The 15,891-nt window shown below is 39.4% G+C and overlaps 1 non-coding gene across 1 annotated transcript; it reads left to right on the top strand.

Annotated features, from left to right (window-relative positions):
• The first annotated feature begins 4,354 nt into the window (after window positions 1-4,354).
• Window positions 4,355-4,458, top strand: LOC148546081 (small nucleolar RNA R71). The gene has a single exon (XR_015900708.1). It is a non-coding gene; the product is annotated as a small nucleolar RNA R71 (small nucleolar RNA).
• The last annotated feature ends 11,433 nt before the right edge of the window (window positions 4,459-15,891 follow it).

The following is a 15,891-nucleotide window of genomic DNA, read 5'->3' as shown; positions in this document are numbered from 1 at the left end:
GCTGTCCAAGTTCAAAAGTTTCAAGGCCCAGTATGCCTTGTGCTCCAACTCCAGTGGCAAATGGCAAGCTTTTCCATATACTAGTTGGAAAGGAGACATTCCAATTGGTGTTTTGAAAGCTGTCCTATATGCCCAAAGAGCATCATCCAGCTTAATCGACCAGTCCTTCCTTGAAGTTCCCACAGTCTTTTCCAGGATTCTTTTGAGTTCTCTGTTAGATATTTCGGCTTGCCCACTTGTCTGTGGATGGTATGGTGTGGCTACCTTGTGTTTGACTCCATATTTTAGAAGCAATGCCTCTAATGGTTTGTTGCAGAAGTGGCTTCCTCCATCACTGATGATTGCTCTTGGAACCCCAAAACGGCAAAAAATGTGTTTTCTGAGGAAGTTCATGACTACCTTATTATCATTGGTTGGGGTTGCTATTGCTTCAACCCATTTGGAGACATAGTCTACTGCCACAAGAATGTAATTATTTGAATATGAGGAGGGAAAAGGTCCCATGAAATCTATCCCCCATACATCAAACAATTCAAGTTCCAGAATGAATTGTTGTGGCATTTCATTTCTTCTTGGCAGGTTCCCCGCTTTCTGGCATTCATGGCAGTGCTTCACTAGTTCCTTTGCATCTTTGAATATAGTGGGCCAATAAAAACCACACTGCAATACCTTAGCTGCTGTTCTTTCTCCTGCAAAATGTCCTCCATAAGTGGAGCCATGGCAGTCCCATAAGACTTCCCTTCCTTCTTCCTCTGATATGCATCTTCTGAGTATGCCATCGGAACATTTTTTGAACAAGTATGGTTCGTCCCAGATGAAGTATTTGGCATCATTTACCAATTTCTTCCTTTGATGTTTGTTAAATTCCAACGGTAAACTCCCAGTGGCCTTGAAGTTTGCTATGTCTGCAAACCAGGGTGCTTTGTGAATTACCATGAGTTGTTCATCAGGAAAACACTCATTTATATGTGTGCTTTGTGCGCTTCCTTCTTCACATGGTATTCTTAATAAATGGTCTGCCACCTTGTTCTCTACACCCTTCTTGTCTTTGATTTCAATGTCAAATTCCTGCAACAAAAGAACCCATCTAATAAGTCTTGGTTTGGATTCTTGTTTAGCAAGTAAGTATTTTAAAGCTGAATGATCAGTGAAGACAATGACTTTAGATCCAATGAGATAGGATCTAAATTTGTCAAATGCAAAGACTATTGCCAAGAGTTCTTTTTCAGTGGTTGTGTAATTCCTTTGGTTATCATTCAAGACTTTACTGGCATAATAAATCACATGTACCAAATTGTCTTTCCTTTGTCCTAACACTGCCCCAATAGCAAGGTCTGATGCATCACACATCAGTTCAAAAGGTAAGTTCCAATCAGGTGGGGCAATGATAGGTGCAGAGGAAAGTTTTTGCTTCAAAAGTTCATAGGCTAGCATGCAATTTTTATCAAATACAAAGGGTGTATCAGAGACAAGCAAGTTACTCAAAGGTTTGGCTATTTTAGAAAAGTCTCTAATAAACCTTCTGTAAAAACCAGCGTGTCCCAAAAAACTCCTAACTGCCTTGACATTACTTGGTGGAGGTAGTTTTTCAATGAGTTCCACCTTAGCCCTGTCCACCTCAATGCCTCTATTAGAGATTTTGTGGCCAAGGACTATTCCTTCTGTGACCATGAAATGGCATTTTTCCCAGTTTAATACTAGGTTAGTCTCTTGGCACCTCTTAAGCACCAAGGCAAGGTGGTGTAGGCAGCTAGGAAAAGAATCTCCAAACACAGAAAAATCGTCCATGAAGACCTCAATAAATTTTTCAATCATGTCCGAAAAGATGGACAGCATGCATCTTTGGAAAGTGGCAGGTGCATTGCACAATCCAAAGGGCATGCGTCTATAAGCAAAAACTCCATATGGACAAACAAATGATGTTTTCTCTTGATCTCTAGGATCAACTACTATTTGGTTGTAGCCTGAATATCCATCCAGAAAGCAATAGTAAGCATGTCCGGCAAGCCTTTCAAGCATCTGATCCATGAATGGGAGTGGGAAATGATCTTTTCTGGTGGCTTCATTAAGCTTCCTGTAGTCTATGCACATCCTCCACCCAGTGACAGTTCTTGTGGGTATGAGTTCGTTCCTCTCATTTGGCACCACAGTTATGCCACCCTTCTTGGGAACTACATGGATGGGACTAACCCATGGGCTATCAGAAATGGGGTAGATTACCCCTGCCTGCCATAACTTCATGACCTCCTTTTGTACCACTTCTTTCATGACGGGGTTTAATCTTCTCTGAGCTTGGATGGAGGGTCTAGCATCCTCTTCTAACAAGATTTTATGCATGCATATTGATGAACTTATCCCCTTCAAATCAGCTAGGGTCCATCCAATGGCATCTTGATGAGTTTGTAGCACCTTAATCAATTCTTCTTCCTGTTCTTGACTCAGGGCAGAGCTAATGATAACAGGATAACTCTCATCACTACCCAAGTATGCATACTTGAGATTAGGGGGCAATGCTTTGAGCTCAGGTTTTGGTGCTTCCTTCTCTTCTTTCACTATCTCTGGCATGTTTGGCATGGTAGTTTCAGCAGCCTTGATGTCACTAACTTCTATGTCCTTGGTGAACTCCTCCTCTGCAACTTCCTTTGTTGTTTCCTCAAAGGTTTCTTGTACTGCAATGTCCACTACATCCACCCTCATGCATTCCCTTAGTGATTCTGATGGATAGCTCATTGCCGTGAATACATTAAACACCAATTTCTCATCATGTAGTCTAAGAGTGAGTTCACCCTTTTGTACATCTATGATGGCTCCAGCAGTAGCCAGGAAGGGTCTTCCCAGAATTATTGAAGCTTTGGCTTCTTCCTCCATATCTAACACCACAAAATCAGCAGGAAATATAAAATCTCCCACTTTCACCAACAAATCCTCAACTATCCCATGAGGGAATTTAAAAGTTCAATCTGCCAATTGGAGGGCCATTCTTGTTGGTTTGGCTTCTTCAATCTTCATTCTTCTCATCATTGTTAGAGACATCAAATTGATACTGGCCCCTAAGTCACACAAGGCCTTCTCCACCATGACTTCTCCTATAATGCAGGGGATTTGGAAACTGCCTGGGTCCTTCAATTTCTGAGGCAATTTGTGCTGAATGATGGCACTGCATTCTTCAGTTAACAACACAGTTTCCTCATTTCTCCAGCTTCTCTTCTTGGTCATCAATTCCTTTAAGAATTTTGCATATAGTGGCATTTGCTCTATTGCCTCAGCAAAGGGAATGTTGATTTGAAGCTTCTTGAAAATCTCTAAGAACCGGGAGAATTGGCCATCCTTTTCACTTTTCATCAAACGTTGAGGATAAGGTGCTTTAGGTGTATAAGGCTTCAGGACCTCTTTTTCTTTTTCTTTTGTTGCAGACGGTGTAAAAGATTGTCCTTGTTCTTTGTCTTTCACATTTTCCTTTGCTTCATCCTCTGTGGTTTCCTTTGAGATCTCCTTTAGATTCTTTCCACTTCTGAGGGTTATGGCCTTACATTCTTCCCTTGCAATAGCCTTGGCAGCATGAGAAGCGCTTGTCCCAGGGGTTTGCTTAGACAAATACACAATTTGATTTTCTAGCTTCTGGATGGCAGCTCCTTGGTTTTGCAGGTTAGAGTTTACTTCTTCCTTAAAAGCTTTCAATTCGGTTATGTCTTGACTCATGGTTGCAAGCATTCCTTCTATCCGGTTTAATTGATCTTGAAATTGTTGGTTCGGATTAGGTTGGGTAGGTTGATTATTTTGGCCATAATATGGTGGTTGTGAGTAAGTGTTTTGTGTGGCTTGGTATGATCTTTGGTTGGAGTTTTGGTATGTGGGATTGTTATGTTGGTTGTGGTTGTAAGGTTTGTGGTTTTGTGGTTGGGTTTGTTGGTTCCCCCACCCAAAGTTTGGGTGATTTTTCCATCCTGGGTTGTAAGTGTTGGAGTGTGGATCATATGATTGTCTTTGTTGGTTTCCCACATAGTTGGCCTCTTCCCAATCACCTCCTTCATTGCTTACTTCCTCTTGATCTTGTGTGTGTATTGCAGCCACTTGCTTTGTTTCTAATTGCCTGGTAAGCTCTGCTAGTTGCTTGGCAAACACTTTGTTTTGGGCTAGAATTGTATCAACATGGTTCAGCTCCATGACTCCCTTAGTGTTGTGCCTCTCTGATGCATAATAGTACTCATTCTCAGCCACTGTCTCAATCACTTCAATGGCTTCTTCCACAGTCTTTTTCCTGTTCAATGAACCTCCTGATGAATGGTCTACAGCCTTCCTTGATTCATAAGAGAGTCCATCATAGAAAATATGCAATTGCACCCAGTCATGGAACATGTCTGGTGGGCATTTCCTTGTCAAATCCTTGAATCTCTCCCATGCCTCGTAGAGAGTTTCACCATCTTGTTGTCTAAAAGTCTGAACCTCAGATCGAAGCCTATTGACCTTTTGTGGGGGGTAGAAACGTGCCAGAAACTTGCTTTCCACCTCATCCCATGTTGTTAGACTCCCCCTTGGGAATGATTCCAGCCACTTAGCTGCTTTGTCCCTAAGTGAAAATGGGAACAAAAGCAGTTTATAGGCATCTTCCTGGACTCCATTGGACTTCACAGTGTCACAAATTCTCAGGAATTTTGTGAGATGTTGGTTGGGATCTTCATTAGCACTCCCACCAAATGAGCAATGATTCTCCACAAGTGATATTAGCTGTGGTTTGAGCTCAAAATTGTTGGCCTGAATGGGTGGTTTCTGAATGCTGCTACCACAATTCCCAGAGGTTGGGTTTATGTATGAACTAAGAACCCTCCTCTCAGGAATGGCATTGTTTCCATCAGCTCTCTCATGGTTGTGAACTTCTCTATCCATGTTGAGATCTAGAGCTTCCTCAAAATTGTCCTCAGATTCTCCTTCAGATTCTTCTTCTCCCAGTACTCTCTTCCCTCTTGCTTCCCTTCTCAGTCTATGAAGGGTCCTCTCTGGTTCGGTATATGGAGGAGTCGATGTCTCTCCTCTCCTACCTGTCATACAAGAACACAGCACAGGCAACAAACAAGTGAAATACTCTTGGTTAATGGAAGAGTATGGTTAGAGCAATTGAGGAATTAATTCAAACAGTTAGTGAGTCAGTGAGTTAGTTGCTTGAATTTAAAGGCATAAAGAAAGAAAGCATGTAACAGAGTGCAGGAATTAGAATTCAACAAGTAACTTATACTGAATTAATCAAAACAAAAAAAAAATGCTCAATCTAGTTAACTTCCAATTGGAGAATTGTCAATCGAAAACCAATCCCCGGCAACGGCGCCATAAACTTGATGCGCATAAACTTGTTATGCTACGATTTAGGAAATTGCACGATCGGCAAAATTCCTTCCGGCAAGTGCACCGGTTATCGTCAAGTAAAAACTCACAATAGAGTGAGGTCGAATCCCACAAGGATTGGTTGAGTGAGCAATTCGGATTGAAAGTGTGTTCTAGTTGAGCGGAATCAAGATTTAGATGAGAATTGCGGAATGTAAAATTGGCGGGAAACGTAAATGACAAGAAATTGAAATGACAAGGAATTTAAATGGCGGAATCTTAAATTGCATGAATTAAAAAGCAGAAGCTAAATTGCTGAAAATTAAAAAGGAGTGGGGGTGATTGCATGAATTGAGTTGCAGAATGTAAAAGAAAGTGGAAATCAGAAATGGGGAATTCATTGGGTGTTAGGAGATATTGAGATCTCCGAATCAAAACATGTATATCCTTTCCTCAACCAATGCGTTCATTGAATTTTGCTTGGCAATCTTATATGATTGGATCCCAATCCCTTGGCTCACCAATTCTCTCTAAAAACAAACAAATTCCCAATCCCTTGGTTTAAATGTTCATAAGAAGAGATGATGCTCGATCACTGATTATACCACACAGTTTCATGAACCACAATTTGGTAGGATTACATGTCACAATATCCATCCAAACCCCAATCCAATTCACTGTGAGAAAGCTTCTCTAGCATGAATCCTCCATTCCTTTCCCAAGGTTCCGAAGGATTCCAATTATGGGTAGTTTCTTTCCCAAGACAACTACCCAATGGAATCAGAACGAGAAGCTTTCTAACAAAATTCAAGAGAAAAGATTGAAGAAGAAGATAAACTATTATTGATTCATTGAATTACAATAGAGCTCCCTAACCCAATGAAAGGGGTTTAGTGAGTCATAGCTCTTAATTCAACTACAAAAATATGAAAACTAGCTAAAAATGAAAAGTTCCGTGCTACTTCTAACTTAAATTCTATCCTATTTATACACTTTCTATATTGAGCTTCTGTTGTGCTTCTTGGGCTTTGAGGCCTCTCCCTGCTTTCCTTTTGCCTTGGGTTTATGATCCATAATCTTGATGAGGTTGCTGATCCAAATTCTGTAACATTCATTGAGCCAACTTAGTGATAATCAAATAATGACACATGACTCAATAAATTGAAATTTCAAACTCATCAATCCTTCAGGCCCAATCCCATAAACCATGATATTCAATTGGGTTTCATACCAGAGTAAGTTTAAGTTAATGTTTGTGCTCAAAGACTAACTTAAACCGCAATATTTTTGGCCCAGAAACCTTTTCCAAGAGTGGCGTTTAAGTTGCAGTTTAAGCTTAAACTGCAGCTTAAACGCCAGACACTTCCAGTGAGGCTTTTTGTAGAAGCACGTTTAAGCTTCAGTTTAAGGTTAAACTGAAGCTTAAACGTGGAAATGGAAGAAGGCAGCCCTGGAGAGTCATGTAGTCGAACACGTTTAAGCTTCAGTTTAAGGTTAAACTGAAGCTTAAACATGGATATAGGAAGGGCAGCCCTGGAGGTCGAACACGTTTAACCTCCAGTTTAAGGTTAAACTGGAGGTTAAACGTGGAAGCTTAGAATGGTAGCCCTGGAGGTGTCGAACACGTTTAAGCTCCAGTTTGATGTCAAACTGGAGCTTAAACGTGGAAATGGAGAAAGCAACCCTGGAGGAAAGTTCTTGGTCGAACACGTTTAAGCTCCAGTTTGAGGTCAAACTGGAGCTTAAACGTGGAAATGGCTCCCTGGTGCACTTCCCATTTCTGGCGTTTAACCTCCAGTTTAAGGTTAAACTGGAGGTTAAACGTGGAACTCCTTCCTGAGTGGCATCATCATTCTGGCGTTTAACCTCCAGTTTGAGGTCAAACTGGAGGTTAAACGTGGAATGCTTCTTTGGTGAGACTTTTCATTCTGGCGTTTAACCTCCAGTTTAAGGTTAAACTGGAGGTTAAACTTCAATTCCAGCATTTCTTAGCCTTCATGATTCTGGCGTTTAAGCTCCAGTTTAGGCTTAAACTGGAACTTAAACTCCACATGTGATATTCAAGCTTCCTTTATTGATTTTGTTGCTTCCTTGCTTAGCCTCTTCTTCCCTGAAATCATCCAAACAATTGCATCAAAGTCTTGCAAAAATTCATGAGAAATCTTCCATTCATAGCATTCAAGTAATATAACTAAAACTCATGGAATTTGCATAAAAATCATACTGTTTGGATGGCTCATTGCTTTGTTCTTCATCTAACCATTTTTGGTTACTTTAAGCTCAAGAAAATGCATAAAACAACTAAAACTAACAGAAAAATGCTAGTGAAACTAGCCTAAGATGCCTTGGCATCATTGGACATGTTAGAAAACTCAGTGAGGACTTCTTTGATCGATTCTGCCACCTTGGACAGCTCGGCTGGGCGACTCTCAGGATCACTGTCAGAAGGTATTGATCGTTTCCCTTTGGTTCCTTTCATTGTACCTGAAACTCCTCCTCCCTTAATTGATGAAACTTTGTTCTCAACCTCTTCATTAGTTAGACCAACATTAAAGTACTCAAAGATGCAGCTAAGAAATATGCCATAGGGAAGGTTAGCCTTTTTAGTGCTTCTAACACAATCCCACATATGCCTAACCAAGAGATATGCAAAGGAAATAGGAGATGAAGTAATAATAGCAAAAAGCACAAGAGAATCAGAAACGGTTACTCTATTGTGTGAGCCACTCTGTGGAGTTAGAATGTGAGTAATGATTTTGTGCAGCAAAGCTCTTTCTGGACCAAGGGATTTGTTTGCGAAGCAATTTAATAGGTGACTCCGACTTGGGAATCCCATTTTTCTGACTTATAAGCTGCTGGTCCTTCATCAACGTACCACAGGGCAGCACTTATTGTTTCTCTGCTCAGAGTCAAATAAACTTTCTTTACATATGAATGGATAGCACCGTCGATCAGCCTCATGTTTGCATAAAACTCTCGAACCAAGGCTGGGTATACTGGTTTCTGGATTTTGAACAGGGGAGTCCACTTTATATTCTCAAAAAGAGTGGTAAAGTTGATCCCTTTGGCAGCCAGAGAATCCAGATTCACCAAGTATGATGCACATAGATGACGTTTCTTCAACACGTCTTTGTGGAACTCATAGGACGCACAAGAATTAAACCTCCCTAGATCAAAATGAGAATGGTTTTTCTTGTACTTGTTCTTGAAATCCAAGGATTCCAGATTCGAGGGCTCCCTAGTATCACGTAACACGTAACCTTTTGCCTTGTGAGAACTGCGGCCAAGGGTTGCTTTCTTTGGTGGAGACTGAGGTAAGGACGTATGAGACTCATCTTCCTTTTCAACCACGGGTTCCTTCTTTTTTCTTGATGAAGTCTTATTAGCAATGACCTTTCTGTGCATGGTGTCAGTAGATTGAGTGGTAGGAGATGAAGAGGATGTAGAATGAATGTGTATATGAGTATGGGTTTGAGGGGTGGAAGATTTTTTGGAGAGAAAAATTCCTTCACTTTTCCTTGGAGCAGTTTTTTTTCATGATATTAAAAAATGGAGAAGTGGAGAGGGGAAGGTGAAGAGAGGCCGAAGAGTGTGGTGAGAGGAGGGAGGTTAGGGAAGCATTTAATGTTGAGTGGAGAGAAAACTGGGGGAGTTAATACCCATTAATGAGCGCGGTTATTAACCAAGGAAGGGTTTAAAAATAAACTGAAACGTTAGCTCCTAGAATCAAGGGATGAGGGAAGGAAAAATATTTGATTTGACAATAACCTCTTTCAACAAGATTTGATATGACAACTTCCTAAAAAGATGATTTAAAAAATTAAGGAACTCAAAACGGGTCAAAGTAAGGTCAAAACGATTTGGTGGGGCCCAAGATAATTAATGTCAGCGCAGTCTCCCCCTGTATCATGGCCCATTCAACACATCCTGAAATTTGTCTCCTGCTTTCCTATGAGACAAAACCAAACAGAATCAAAAAGTTCACAAATTTTCAACAGAACTTAATTCTATTATTCCCAAACTGTTTCTTAAAGTGCAGAATCTGTCTTCACATAGAGGTTTTGTAAAAATGTCAGCAAGTTGGTCTTCAGATTTTACAAATTGAATATCAATAGTACCCTTTTTCACATGTTCTCTAATAAAATGATATTTGATTTCAATGTGCTTCGTTCTTTAGTGCAGAATAAGGTTCTCAGAAATGTTTATAGCACTCATATTATCACAAAATAAGGGTATACTATTGATTTTTAATTTGTAATCTTCCAACTGAGTTTTTAACCAAATTAATTGTGAGCAACATGCAGATGCAGAAATATATTTAGCTTCGGCTATGGATAGAGCCATTGTGGCTTTTTTTTGCTTGACCACATGTTGAGTGAGCTTCCAAGGAAGCAACACATGCCAGATGTACTCCTTCTATCCACCCTATCTCCCGCATAATCTGCGTCACAAAACCCCACTGCACAAAAATCATCAGATTTTGGATACCATAAGCCATAATCACTAGTTCCTTTAATGTATCTAATGATGCGTTTAACGGCCAAAAGATGTGATTCTTTTGGGTGAGATTGAAATCTTGAACATACACCCACACTTTGAACAATATCCGGTCTAGAGGAGGTAAGGTACATGAGAGATCCTATCATTCCTCTATACCGTATTTCATCCACATCTTTGCCATCATCATCCTTTTCAAGTTTAGTGTTTGGATGAATTGGTGTTCCCATTGGTTTGGAATTTTCTAGGCCAAATTCCTTGATTAGTTCTTTTGCATACTTTCCTTGGTGAATGAAAGTGCCACTAGGAGTTTGTTTAATTTGGAGGCCAATAAAGAATGTTAGCTCTCCCATTAAACTCATTTCAAACTCACTAGTCATGAGTTTTCCAAACTCTTCACACAAAGATTCATTGGCTGATCCAAACACAATATCATCCACATAAACTTGAACTAGGAGAATATCATCATTAGATGCTTTAATAAATAAAGTAGTGTCGGTGGTACCCCTTTGAAATTGATTTTCCAACAAGAAGGCACTAAGCCTTTCATACCAAGCCCTTGGAGCTTGTCTAAGGCCATAAAGAGCCTTTGAGAGTTTGAAAACATGGTTTGGAAATTTTTTATCTTCAAAATTAGGGAGTTGTGCCACAAATACTTCTCTATCAATAAAGCCATTAAGGAAAACACATTTGACATCCATTTGAAACATTTTAAAACCCTTATGGGCAGCATAGGCAAAAAGCAACCTAATTGCTTCCATTCTTGCCACCGGAGCAAAAGACTCATCAAAATCTATACCCTCTTCTTGATTGTAACCTTGGGCCACTAATCTAGCCTTGTTACGAACAACTTTTCCATCTTCACCTAATTTATTTTTGAAAACCCACTTAGTACCCGTTACCTTCTTACCATCCGGATGAGGTACTAGTGTCCAAACCTCATTCTTGTCAAATTGAGCAAGCTCTTCTTGCATGGCTTTGACCCATGATGGATCTTCAAGAGCTTGCTTTACATTGTTGGGCTCCATTTGTGACAAGAGGGCAAAATTGCTTAGTTCGGATTGCTTTTTGGTTGAGGATCTTGTTGTTACACCTTGAGAGGGATCACCAATGATAAAGTCATGAGGATAACCTCTCATGGACTTCCATTCTCTTGGCTTTCTGAGTGGTGTTGAGTTTTGGTGAGCTTCTGTGGGTTGTTCTATTCCAGATTCTCTTGCTGGCTCAGGAGACAAAATGGAAATATCTCCTCCATTCTGACGAGACAAAACTGGACGGACAGATTCTTCACTTTGAGCAAACTTGGGATTTTCTTCACTGGTTTTCTTGTTGACAGCATCTTCACAATCTGTATCATCTTCTATCACAGCATTGGGAATTGAATTAGAATCACAAAAAGATACATGTATGGATTCCTCTATGGTCCTATGTTCTTTGAGGTAAATTCTATAGGCCTTGCTAGTGGTGAGTATCCAACAAACATCCCCTCATAGGATTTTGGATCAAATTTACCAAGGTTTTCTTTGTTGTTAAGTACAAAGCATTTTCATCAAAAAACATGGAAATACTTAAGATTTGGAGGGATTCCTTTCCATAGCTCATAAGGAGTTTTTTTCAACCCTTTTCTAATAATGGTCCTATTCAAAATGTAACAAGCTGTATTTACAGCTTCAGCCCATAGAAATTTTGGAATCTCATTCTCACATAGCATGGCCCTAGTCATTTCTTGAAGGCTTCTATTCCTTCTCTCAATCACCCCATTTTGTTGAGGGGTTCTAGGGCATGAAAAGTTATGAGCAATTCCAAAATCATCACAGAATTTTTCAAAGTCTTGGTTTTCAAATTCTTTTCCATGATCACTTCTCAAGTGGGCAATCTTTAAATCTTTTTCATTTTGAATTCTTCTGCAAAGGGTTGAAAAAACATGAAAAGCATCATTTTTATGAGCAAGAAAAAGTACCCAACCGAATCTAGAGTAATCATCCACCACTACTAGACCATAGTGTTTACCTCTTAAACTTTGAGTTCTTGTTGGACCAAAAAGATCAATGTGTAACATCTCTAATGGCCTTTTGGTTGAAATTCCATCTTTTGGTTTAAAAGAGGATTTTACTTGTTTTCCTAATTGGCAAGCATCACAAGTAAGATCCTTATCAAATTTGATATTTGGAATTCCTCTAACCAAATTTTTCTTGATTAGCTTAGAAATTTGGTACATGCTAGCATGACCCAATTTTCTATGCCATAGCCATTTTTCAGATTCAAGAGAAGTGAAGCATGTTACTCTTTGATCTTTTAAGTCTTCAAGAGTTAATCCATACACATTATTGCACATTTTAGCCTCAAACAAAATATCCCCAAATTTTTCACATGCAACTAAGCACACAAACTTTCTAAAAATAACTTCATATCCTAGATCACACAATTGGCTTACACTTAGTAAATTGTATTTCAAACCATCAACAAGAAGAATATCATTTATACAAGATGAGAAACTTTTACCAACTTTTCCAATGGCCACTATTTTTCCTTTACCATCATTGAAAGTGAAAAACCTTCCATTATACTCATCAAGCTTTATGAAGAAGGTTGTCTTTCCGGTCATATGCCTAGAGCATCCGCTGTCCATGTACCACATATTGTCCTTCCGCTTGGATGCTAGGCATACCTACAAAATGAGCTCAAGTGACCTTAGGTATCCAAATCTTCTTGGATCCTTTCACGTCAAACCATCTCCTATGTCCCAATCCATTATAATCAAAAACAACTTTGTAAACTTTGTCACCGATCATTCTTTCACCAAAGAAACATTGAATGGGAAAGTGGCCATTTCGGTTACAAAGTCTACAAAATCTTGGAGTTGCTATTTTGTTAAAGTAGGTTGGGTTTTGAAACCTTGTATCATTAGAGGATGAAGCCATGTTTTCGAAAGAAGGTTTCTCAACAGATTTGAAATTTTTGTGAAACCCCAAACCAGCTTTATCATAAAGAGGTTTTTGACTAGCCAAGATTTGATTTAGATTTTCAGAACTATGAGTGAGCTTGGCTAAGTCTTCTTTAAGTCTTTTGACCTCTTTAAGCAACTCTTTATTTTTTTGAATAATTTACATATACAATAACAGAATGATCACTTTCACAGCTCTTAAGTTGGGCTCTTAACTGCTTGTTTTCTTCAACAAGCTCAACAACAGTTTCAGCCTCCCTTAACTTTTCTTTGAGAAAATCATTTTCTAATTTAAGAATGGTGATTTGTTGTTCGAGATCTTGGTTATCAAGTAAGAAGCATCTAATTTTTTCAGAAAGGTGGTCTATCATAAGATGAAGAGCTTCAGTATTAGGGTTATGAATGACTACCTGTTCAACATGGTCTGCCATAAGACATGGTTGAGACTAGGTTTTGGACTCTTCAGCATCTTATGAATCGTTTTCCAGGTTCTCCTAAGAGGCCATCAGACCTTTCTTCTTTCCCTTCTTTGGCTTCTCTTCCTTCTTCAACTTAGGGCAATCGGACTTGAAATTCCCAGTCTCTTTGCAGTTGTAACATGTCACCTTGCTGAAATCTTTCTTTTGTTTTCTTGAGCTGCTTCCCTTGCTTCTTTCCTTGAGTTTCACCATTTTCCTAAATTTTTTGGCAAACAACACATTCATTTTCAGAGGAATTATCACTGGATTCATCATCCAGGGGGTTAGTAACAGATGTAAAGGCAATTCCTTTCTTTTTTGAATCCTTTTTCAAATAAGTGTTTTCGAAAGCAAGTAAGTTTCCTCTCAAGTCATCGTATGTCATGGAATCTAAACCACTACTCTCAGATATGATTAATGCTTTTGTTTTCCACTCTTTAGTAAGACATCTTAGAACTTTCCTCACAAGCAAAGAATCAGGATACGTAATTCCCATAGCATCCAAGCCAACAATGATAATGTTGAATCTTTCAAACATTTCATCTATTGATTCTCCTTCCTTCATTGAGAACATTTCATATTCTCTGTTCAGCATGTCTATCCTGGTCTTCTTCACTATGGTGGTTCCCTCATGAGTGATTTGAAGTTTTCCCAGATTTCCGTTGCCGTTGTGCATCGTGATACCCGTCGGTATTCCTCGAAGCTGATAGCACAGTTGAGCAGGTTGACAGCCTTGGCATTGAGCTCCACCTTCTTTCTGTCTTCTTCGGTCCAGCTTGCTTCGGGTTTAAGAGAGCTCACTCCTTCAACACTTGTGGTGGTTGGAAATTGAGGACCCTCCAAGATAATCTTCCAGAGTCTGTAGTCCACTGCTTGCACAAAGATCTTCATTCTCTCCTTCCAATAGGTATAGTTTTTCCCATTGAAAAGAGGAGGTCTGTTGCTTGAATGTCCTTCTGTCAGGTTGTAAGACACCAGGTTTGAGCCACTGTTTTCTGCCATCTGGATCTTTTCTCCAAGCTGTAAAGCTTTATCTCTTTGAGACCAAGCTCTGATACCAATTGATGGTTTATCAGTAGCTAAGAGAAGGGAGGGTTGAATCTTAGACCCTTTTCACTTAGTAACTCTTGCTGTCCTTTAGAACACTTGAGGAGAAATTTCTTGTTTTTTGTCTCATGCCTAGTCAAGAGACTTTTTCGTTTTGTCTCGTGACCAGTCAGGAGATGATTTTCAGTTTTGTCTCCTATGCAGCAGAAACAGAAATGGAGTAGAAGAAAGAGAGAATTACACCAAGATATATCCTGGTTCAGCTGCTAAGTGCAGTGTAGCCTACATCCAGTCTCCATCACAACAATGATGGAATTTCACTATAATCATCTTTGATTACAAACACCAATTACCCCTAGGAACTACCCTTCCTATCCGGGACAAGTCCAAAATCTAACCCCAATCCTAAACTTGACTTGGTCACCTACCAAGCTTTCAACTGCTAAGTGCTAACTCAACTTGCAAGAGGATTCCCATAGAATCATGAAACACAACACAGATGTACAAAGGACCTCTAAGGACATCTATGGCTTTTTCTTTTAATTTTGCACTCTCTGCCTTTTTTTGCTCTATGGCTTTTTCTTACAAACTTCACTGTTTGCCTTTTTCCATGAAACTCAAGATAGACAAAATTAAACAGAAAATTACAAAACAGAAAACATTGAAGGAGAAGAATTTCTGTTAGCTTAGGTAGCTATGAGAACCCTGTGCTTTGCACTCTCACTCCTTGCTTCAAGCCTTGGCTGTTCTCCCTTATTTATAAAAAGGGAAGCCTCCACGGTTGAAACTGTTGAACCAAGCTAAACTTCTTCTTCTTCAAGCAAACCAGTTCGGCTAGAGAGAGAGGAGAGATAACCGAATGTAAAACCCAACATGCAATTATCTCTGTGTCTTCCCTTTACACCAAGCTTCACCAATCCGAGCCATCCATCTTGACTTGCACTCCAAGAAGGATCCCTAGCCCTTGATGCACTTTTGATGCATGACAGCTCCTCCTGCTCCACTTTTGCTTCCTCCTTCATATAGCCTCTTTAGCTATCTTCTGTGATGGGTGAACACAAAGCAGAGATGAGCCATGCCTTTGAGATCTTCTTCCTCTGACCGAGATCATCTTCGTCCATTTTTGGTATGGAGAGCATGAGCTTACTTCACCAAATCTTACCTCTTTTGGTGAAGATCTCAACCACAGCATACTTTTTGTTTTCTTTTTCTTGCTATCATTACAATGGTCTTACAACACACTCTTTCTTCTTTCTGGTAGCTTGTATTAGCTTTCATTTTTGTGAAGTGACCACCGAAAATGAAGAGAGAGTAGAGAGATAAGAGAGAGAAAAACAAAGCTATGGGAGTAATGAATATTATCAAAAGAAATCAATTAAGATCAACTCCCTATGCTTATTATATGGTAGCGTTTAAGCTACACTAATGCCATCAAATCACTTTAACATTTCTCTTTCATGTTTCCAATGTCTGTATTAACTTCAATTAATAAAATTTAAATTCCATCAAAAGATGAAAGTGGAACCCATTGAAAGCATGCAACATTGGTGATGAGCAGATAATTTATACGCTTTTTGGCATTGTTTTCAGTATATTTTTAGTATATTTTAGTTAGTTTTTATTATATTT

This window comes from Arachis ipaensis, chromosome B9, assembly GCF_059453495.1.
Source record: "Arachis ipaensis isolate K30076 ecotype BB chromosome B9, ASM5945349v1, whole genome shotgun sequence".
Classification (NCBI taxonomy): Eukaryota; Viridiplantae; Streptophyta; class Magnoliopsida; order Fabales; family Fabaceae; genus Arachis; species Arachis ipaensis.
This window is presented reverse-complemented; position numbering and strand designations above follow the sequence as displayed.